Below are 9,460 nucleotides of genomic sequence, written 5' to 3' on the forward strand. Positions count from 1 at the left end.
TTATTCCATAGATTATAATCAATCAGTATCATTATTTCCTTTGACGCTCAAATTGTCCCAGATTTGGCCAATGGAAGCTCCTTCAGGTTGACTTTTGTGTCCCTTTGACATGGCCCCATCATTTTTTTTAAAGCATTTCCTTGCTTTCTGGCATTACAAGATGCACCAGACTCAACATTATTCCTTTTTAGCCCCAGTTGAGAAAGTATTCATTGCTACTAGAGTGTAATTTTTTCTATGCTGTCTCAGTGTACAGAGCCAAAAAATACATGTATATGGACTAATTCATGTATACACACGTATCTATTGTATCTAGTTACGTATTTTGCTATAGGTATATGTATTTTTTATTTTTATTTTTTTGGTCATGCTGTGTGGCATGTTGGATCTTAGTTCCCTGACCAGGAATAGAACCTGCACCCTCTGCAGTGGAAGCAAGGAGTCTTAACCACTGGACCATGGGGGTAAGTACCTTTTATTTTTTAGGTATATGTACTTTAAAAACATAAGTACACTACTAATAACTTCCATTTCAACACAACACACAAGATTCATTTTAGTTTCCTCACTTTTCATATCCTTCTCCAACAGAAAGAAACCTATCTCCCACTGTCCGCAATAAATGTACTTATTTGTGTAATCATAATGCACATTAACTCCAGGATTGCTTACCCATAAACTATGAAAAACAAATCTATCAACTAGAGGTTAATACTTTTTTACAGCTTCTTTTGTCTTTAGATTCCTGTTGGTTTCTAGTCAAAATATTGTGTTTAACAAGACTACCATAGCTTCAGTACAATGCAGTTCCTTTTGTTTTTAATCTGATGGTAGTCAAAATACTGTGTCCAAAATTTGCTTGGCTTGGACTTCCCTGGTGGTCTAGTGGTTTAAACTCTGAGATGCCAATGCAGGTGGTGAGGTTTGATCCCTGGTCGGGGAACTAAGATCCCACATGCCAGTGGCCAAAAAGATTTTTTAAAAATTTGCTTGGGTTAGTGCTCACTCTCCCCGATGCCCCTCCCCCATGAGGCTGCATGATTCATTTGAAATATGGTTAGATTCCTTTGTTTGTGTTTGAATTCCATTTTGCCCTTCCCTCCACCTCCTTATTGAGGTAACCAACCTATTTAATTTCTAGTTTATCCTTTCTCTTTCTTTTCACACAAATGAGCACGTGTGAAGAGGAGCAGAAATGCCACCTCCAAATATGCCACTTCGATTTGCATTGCTCTAATAATTAGCGATACTGAGCATCTTTTCACGTACCTGTTGGCCATCTGTGTCTTCTTTAGAGAAATGTCTACAAAATGTGGTACTTTGGTGTGTGACTTATTTTAAGCTGTAAAGAATCAAGACCAGCACACTGAAGAAAAATTTCTACCTCTCCTTTAACCGCTTAGAAGAATTAAGATAGGTGGTCTGGCCCAGAAAGAGAACTATACCAGCGATAACGTTTCATCTAAAAGACCTGGCATAGCCAAGCAAACATTTGACTAAGAAACATCTGCTCTTATCATCCTGTGAATTGCCCTCCTCCCCTTTGAAACCTCTCTGAAGCCCTTATCCCATTCCTTAGCTCAGTTTGGCATGTAAGCCTCAATTGCCTAGCTACCTTTGGGTCTCATATTTTTATGGGTATCCTGCACATACAAAATTAGTTTTTCTCCTATTTATCTGTCTTATGTCAGTTTAATTATTAAACCAGCAAAGAACCTACAGAATAGAAGGAAAACTTTTCTGCTGTAACACATGCATGTATATTATCTCATTTATCCTACATGAAGGGTAACATCCTGTAACTACTCTTTTGCACTTTGCATTTTTCATTTGATAATATCTTCTTTCTCTCTGTCTCAGGTACATAGTACCCCATTTTTTCAATGTATCATAATTGAACTACCCTCCTATGTTTGCCCATATAGGCGGTTTCTAATATTTTGCAATTATAAACAATGCCAAAAAGAATAACCTTGTACATATATTTTTAAAATTATTATCTGAAGTATATCTTTAGGGTAAATTCATAGAACTGGGATTGCTGCATCAAAAAATGAATATCTGGGGATTTCCCTGGTGGTGCAGTGGCTAAGACTCCATGCTCCCAATGCAGGGGGAGGGGCTTCAATCCCTGGTCAGGGAACTAGATCCCATGTGCTGCAACTAAGACCTGGTGCAGTCACATAAATTAAAAAAAAATTTTTTTTCATAAATATCTGGTTTTAGTCAATACTCCCAAATTCCCTCCCAAATGGGCTGTTCCAAGTTCATAATCACTATCAACGTATTTGAGTACCTGTTTCCTCACAGCCTAGCCAATATTCTGTGTTGTTCTATTTTATAATTTTCTCCAATCTCAGAACAAAGAAATGACATCTCACTGTATCCTTTATTTCTTGGAGCACATGTGGGATCAAACCCACGCCCCTGCATTTTTTTCTGTCATTTTCATCAGACTAAATGATCTGCTTGCTGTGGGAAAATTATATTAGCCAGGTCTCTTTTTTTACTTTTTTTAATGTATGAACTTTACTGAGATATATTCTCTATTTACCTATCTACCTATTTGTATAATTCAATGAGTTCTGACAAACACATACCTTGTAACCACCACCACAATCAATATATAGAAAATTTCCATTACCCTCAAAAAGTTCCTTAGTTACCCATCCCAACCTTCCACTCCATCTCCGGCAACCACTGATTGGCTTTCTGTCATCGGAGATTATATTTGTCTTTTGTAGGGTTTCATGCAAATAGAATCAGACGATATATACTCATTTGCATCTGGCATCTTTCACTCAGTGTAATGCTTTTGAGATTCATCCAAGTTGTTGTATGTATCAATATTTTTTCCATTTTATTGATAAGTAGAATCCCATACTATGGATATACCACAATTTGTTTATTCATCCTCTTAGTATAGTTTTAATTTGTGTCACTCTAATTATGAATGAAATTATGCTTTTCATATAAATAAAACCATTGTAATCTGTGAACTGTCCACATCTTTTCCCCACTTTTCTAGTGGCTTTTTGGACTTTTTTCCCCTTAATGTTCAAGAATTCTTGGTATATTGGGAGTTGACTGAGCGTCTTCACTTTCACTTTTCACTTTCATGCATTGGAGAAGGAAATGGCAACCCACTCCAGTGTTCTTGCCTGGAGAATCCCAGCGACGGGGAGCCTGGTGGGCTGCCGTCTATGGGGTCGCACAGAGTCAGACACGACTGAAGCGACTTGGCAGCAGCAGCAGCAACACTATGCTGCAATATATGTTGCATATATATTGTCCCAGTCTGTCAGTTGTCCTTTAACCATGTTTATGATTCTATACAGTCCATGGAATTCTCCAGGCTAGAATATTTGTGTAGGTAGCCATTCCCTTCTCTAAGGGATCTTCCCAACCCAGGGGTCAAAACCAGGTCTCCGTCATTGCAGGCAGATTCTTTACCAGCTGAGCCACTAGGGAAGCCCATTTATGATTCTGTGAGCTAGAAAATCAATGTATGCATGCTAACCCATGTATTCACACATATCTACAAGTATTTCTGCATCTATTCATATCTATATATTTTAAGATAAGCATGAATTCATACTGATGTTCCAGTACCATATGGTTCATCTTAACCTTCCCTTCTTGCTCATCTGTAGCCTGCCATTCCAACAGTGAGAAACCCAACTCCAGCCATCCACCACTGATTTACTTAATTGTTTGATCCTAGTGTATATGGATTGCAATATCAGAATTGTTAACCTGTATTCCTATGAGAGACAACTTTACCAAAGTTAAGTGCTTTTCGATGGTTCCCTTTGTCTTTTAGCTCTGGAGTTTCCAGTCAAAATACCATTTTCCAGGGTTACTTAGGTCAGCATATCTTCTCCCCATACTCTTCAGGGACATTATGTCATACATTTTCAATACAGTTGGATTAGGTTGTCACAGCCTCTATTCCATACTGGGATTCCCTGACCTCCAGGTTGATTTAAAATTTTTTTTCATACATTAAGATGATTTTTTTTTTTTTGGTGTGTGCTATAAAGATCTTTGGGTTTTGACAAATTTTAAAGTTTTCTTCACATAGATTTTTTTTTCACATTTCTTGTTAGGTTCTTTCGTAAGGTATATTACCTTCTTTAGCGCTGTTATAAATGGGGTTTTCTCTAACTGGTTATTATTTGTATATATGAAGGCCATTGATTTGTCTGTTAATTTTGTATCATCCCACTTTGCTGAATAATTTTATCATTAGTTTTATCATTGATTCTCTAAGGTTTGCTTCGCTGATAGCTCAGTTGGTAAAGAATCCGCCTGCAATGCAGGAGACTCCGGTTCAATTCCTGGATCAGGAAGATCCACTGGAGGAGGGATAGGCTACCCACTCCAGTGTTCTTGGGCTTCCCTTGTGGCTCAGCTGGTAAAAAATCTGCCTGCAATACGGGAGACCTGTGTTTGATCGCTGGGTGGGAAGATCTCCTGGAGAAGGGAAAGGCTACCAACTCCAGTATTCTGGCCTGGAGAATTCCATGGACTGTATAGTGCATGGGGTCGCAAAGAGTCGGAGACGACTGAGCAACTTTTACTCTCTCACTTTCTAAACTTTGCCAGGTACAAAATCATATAATCTGAAAACAGAGATATCTTTATTTCTTCTGTCCATTTATGTGTCTCTAATTGGTTTCTTTCATCTAGCTGATGTGTCAGGAGAATGGAGTGAGAGAGGATGGTCATGTCCCATGTCTCAGGTGAGTCCCTGGGACAGGTCTCCAAGTGAGGGTCCTTGGATTTGCACAGGAAAGAATTAAAGAGCAAGCCATAGTAAAGTGAAAGCAGGTTTATTTAAAGAGATACACACCCCACAGAGAGAATCTGGCCCTTCTCAGAAGGCAGGAGTGGTCCCAGGGCCTAGGGTCATCTTACAAAGTGAGAGTGGACCTGAAACCTGGGATAGTTTTTGTGGGCTGAATATTTCATATGCTATTAAATGGGAGGATTACACCAGCTATTTTGGAGAAGGGGTGATGATGTCCAGGAATTGGGCCACTGTCCACTTTTTGGCTTTTTATGGTCCGCCTTGGAATAGCAATAACTTCAGATATGCAGATGACACCACCCTTATGGCAGAAAGTGAAGAAGAACTAAAGAGCCTCTTGATTAAAGTGAAAGAGGAGAGTGAAAAAGTTGGCTTAAACCTCAACATTCAGAAAACTAAGATCATGGCATCCGGTCCCATCACTTCATGGCAAATAGATGGGGAAACAGCAGAAACAGTGGCAGGCTTTATTTGGGGGGCTCCAAAATCACTGCAGATGATTACTGCAGCCATGAAATTAAAAGACGCTTACTCCTTGGAAGGAAAGTTATGACCAACCTAGACAACATATTAAAAAGCAGAGATATTACTTTGTCAGCAAAGGTCCATCTAGTCAAGGCTATGGTTTTTCCAGTAGTCATGTATGGATGTGAGAGTTGGACTATAAAGAAAGCTGAGCACTAAAGAATTGATGCTTTTAAACTGTGGTGTTGGAGAAGATGCTTGAGAGTCCCTTGGACTACAAGGAGATCCAACCAGTCAGTCCTAAAGGAGATCAATCCTCAGTGTTCATTGGAAGGATTGATACTGAAGCTGAAACTCCAATTCTTTGGCCACTTGAGGTGAAGAGCTGACTCAATGGAAAAGACCCTGATGATGGGAAAGATTGAAGGAAGGAGGAGAAGGGGATGACAGAGGATGAGATGGTTGGATGCATCCCAGACTCAAAGGACATGAGTTTGGGTAAACTCCAGAAGTTGGTGATGAACAGGGAGGCCTGGGGTGCTGCAGTCCATGGGGTCGCAGAGTCAGACATGACTGAGCGACTGAACTGAATTGAACTTAGATTTTGTGCCCAAGGCAAGTGTATCACTTGCCTGATCCTAATCCTAACTATGGTTAGGTCCTGCTTTTTATTTTTCTGGTCTTAAAATCCTTCTCTTTAATGGGAGCTTTTAGTCCATTTACATATTATGGAATTATTGATATGGTCAGAATAAGCTCTATCAGGTTGTAATATGTTTTCTGTTTGTTCCTTCTGGTTTTTGATCCTCTTCTCTCTCCTCCTTTCCCACCTTCTTTCGAGTTAACCAAATATATTTCCATATTTGTTATTCTTCTATTGGCTTTTTTATTTAAAAATATTTATTTATTTTTGTCTGCACCGAGTCTTTATTGTTGTGCACAGGCTTTCTCCAGTTGTGGTGCACGGGCTTCTCATTGTGGTGGCTTCTCCTGTTGTGGAGCATGGGCTCCAGGCACACGGGCTTCAGTAGTTGCAGCAGGTAGGCTTAGTTGCCCTGCGGCATGTGGGATCTTCCTGGACCAGGGATTGAACCTGTGTCCCCTGCATTGGCAGGTGGATTCATAACCACTGGATCACCAGGGAAGCCCTCTATTGGCTTTTGAGTTGTACCTGTTTTCATTATCTTTTTTAGATGTTGCCCTGGTGATTACAAAATGCATCCTTAATTTATTACAGTCAACTCAAAGTTAATATTGCACCATCTCATATGAGATGGAAAAATCTTACAAAGCTATGGTTTCATTTCCCAAATCCTGTCTTTTGTGTTATTGTTATATATGCTGCATCTACATACATTCTAAATGTCACAATTCAACTTGATCCTTTTGAAGCATGGTTTTAGCATATTTTGGAGAAGATCTATAGTAACCCTTACTCAAGAGCTGAAGCGGCATGGTCTTAAGGCATGGTCTTTCTGGGGTGTCTGTTTCTCACTGGGGTATTGGGTAAAGATTCTCCACTCAGGCTGGTCAAAATCTCTGTCTCCCAGGAATGTGCAAGCATCCATTCAGTTCACGTAAGCCCAGGACTAATCTCTGCTTGGTCTCGCAGTGCCTCACTCTAAACCTGCACAGCCTAGCATTTGGTCAAAGACCTAAAGCAACGCCTATGATGATTTCTGAAAGCCTGACTCTACAAAGCTCTTTTTTCTCCAGTACCATGCCTGCTAGTCCTAAGGTCTGAAATCTGATCTCTCTCACCCAGCTCAGCTATATTGCTATTCTTTTCCTAGGCTCCACTTCCCTCCAAGCGGGGTCCTGAACCTGACCCAGGCAGAAAGAATGTACAGTCTAGGCTCACTGTGTGCCCATCTTCAAGTTTTGCCCACTAATTTTAGCATGCAGTGGATCCAGTCCAGAGTAATTATTATTGTGGTATTCTAGTGGTAATTTTCCATTTCTCTCATTCCTTCTATATTTATTATTTGGAAATCTTATGCAAGGAAGAGTTGTCCCATCTCCAGCATTTATTTACTTATACAATCATATCACTGATTTATATAAGTATGGAATCATGGCTATTTAGTTTTTGGACTATAATACAGCACTATTGTTATTTTTTTGCTGCTCAGATTGTTCTGCCTTTGGCTGTTGGGAGTTCTTTCAGATTGGCTCCCGCATCTTTATGACACAGTCTCATTTTTTTTTAGGTTCTTCCTTACTTTCTGGCACTGCACAATGATCCAGTCTTGTTAAATTTCTCTTCATCAGCCTTAAAATCAGTCATTTCTCCAGGGAGCCCATGTTCCTTTTATTGGAGCGTGGCACTTAGAAACCAAGATCTGGGTACTAAATGTGCTTGTTACTTCTGGCATAGTACAATGCCTTCTCAATGGGCAGACTGAGAAACTGTCCGAGGAGACCATGAGAAAATGACAGCTCAACCCAGTGTGGTAGGGAGCTTCTAAAACAGCCCCTCAGTGGTCCTACTGATAATTCATGATCTTGTGTAATCCTCTCCCTGAGTAATTTGCTTCTAACCAACAGAATGCCCTAACGGTGAGGGGATGTCACTTCTATATTGGATTACAAGCGATTGTAACTTCCGTTTTGCTAGCGGACTCTTCTAACGTTGACTTTGATGAAGTAAACTACATATGTTGTGAGCTGCCTCACGGGAGGAAAGGCACACATAGTAAGGACTGAGGGCACCTCCAGCTGACAGCCAACAAGGAACTGAGGCCCTCAGTTTAACAGGCTGCAGAAAACTGAGGTCTGCCCCAAACCATATTAGCACGGAGCAGATTCTTTTCCAGTCCCCCTTTCAGATGAGCCCTCAGTCCCACCCACACCTCCCCTGACTGCACTCTTGTGACAGCCACTGGAGCAGAGGGCCCAGCTGAGCCAGCCTGGATTCCTGACCTGCAAAAACTGGGAGATAATGAGTGCATCATCTTTTAGCCACTAATATTGTGGTCATTTGTTACACAGAGAGAGATAGCAAATAGAGTATCCTTACTTGAATCCTAGAACAGGAAAAAGACATTTGTGAAAAAACCAGTGAAATCCAAATAGTCTGGACTTCCTGGTACTGTGCCAGTGTGATTTTCCTAGCCTTAATAAATGTGCCATGGTTATTAAAGCTGTTAACATTAGGGGGAGCTGGATTGTAGCTATGAGAACTCTCTATTATCTTTGCCACACTTCTGTAAATCTGAATTATTCCAGAATACAAACTTAAACCATTTCTGGGTGTTATATGTTATCTTTGTAAAATAAATAGAATATAGCAAATTTGAGGAGAAAAAAAAAAGCTATCAGAGAACAACCATTCTGGTGGTAGAGGCTCAGCAACCAGGCTCTAGGACTCACAGTACATTAAGCTAGAAAGGTGCAAGGCAGTGTGGTAGTCAGTCTGACTGGGGAAACACAGGACCAGGCTGGGTCCCAGTGCTCAGGAGTCAATGTTTGATGGGGGTGACACAGGAGGCAGCCTGATACCTGTCCTGGGAGTCAGTTAGGTTGAGACATTCCAAGAGTATTTTTCCCCAACCTAAGATACTTGTGTCTTTTCACTTCCATTTAAATCCTCCCCCGCCCCCATGTCAACATCTGTTCCAAAACCAAGTTGTCTGCTTATTCCTCTACCTTTACAGTTTTTGTCTTCGCCTTTTTCACCATCTGGAATACCTCTATTGTTTTCCAGTAGATATCATCATATACTCTTTTTCTGTTGTTGTTTCAAAAGTGAACTTGCAAGAAAATCTCTTTTGGCTCATCTGTCCTCAGTGACATTTTTCAGACCAGAGCCCTCACTTAACCTAACTTTACCATTAAGCTCTTCATCCATTTACCAGTTGTGTATCTTCAGATAGTTCTTAAACTCTTAATCTGTTTCTGAAAACTTGAAATAGGAATAGGAACCAGTACTATCTTGATAAAAATTCCTTAGAATAAATTGGGTACAACACTTGCAACCGGCTGCCAGGCAGATAGTTGAGGACTGATTTTGTTTGTACATTGTTTTCCTCCAGCCCCTCTACCTAAATTGTTTTATTCATCCTCTCAAATCTGTTTCTTCCAAGAACCTTTCTCCCTCCTGGCCTTCATGAGCCATGCTTACTCCACAGACAAAAACAAGAACAGGAGACTCTTTGCCAAAGTTAAAAGCGCATCAAACAC

The sequence above is a fragment of the Budorcas taxicolor genome, chromosome X (genome assembly GCF_023091745.1).
Source record: "Budorcas taxicolor isolate Tak-1 chromosome X, Takin1.1, whole genome shotgun sequence".
NCBI lineage: Eukaryota > Metazoa > Chordata > Mammalia > Artiodactyla > Bovidae > Budorcas > Budorcas taxicolor.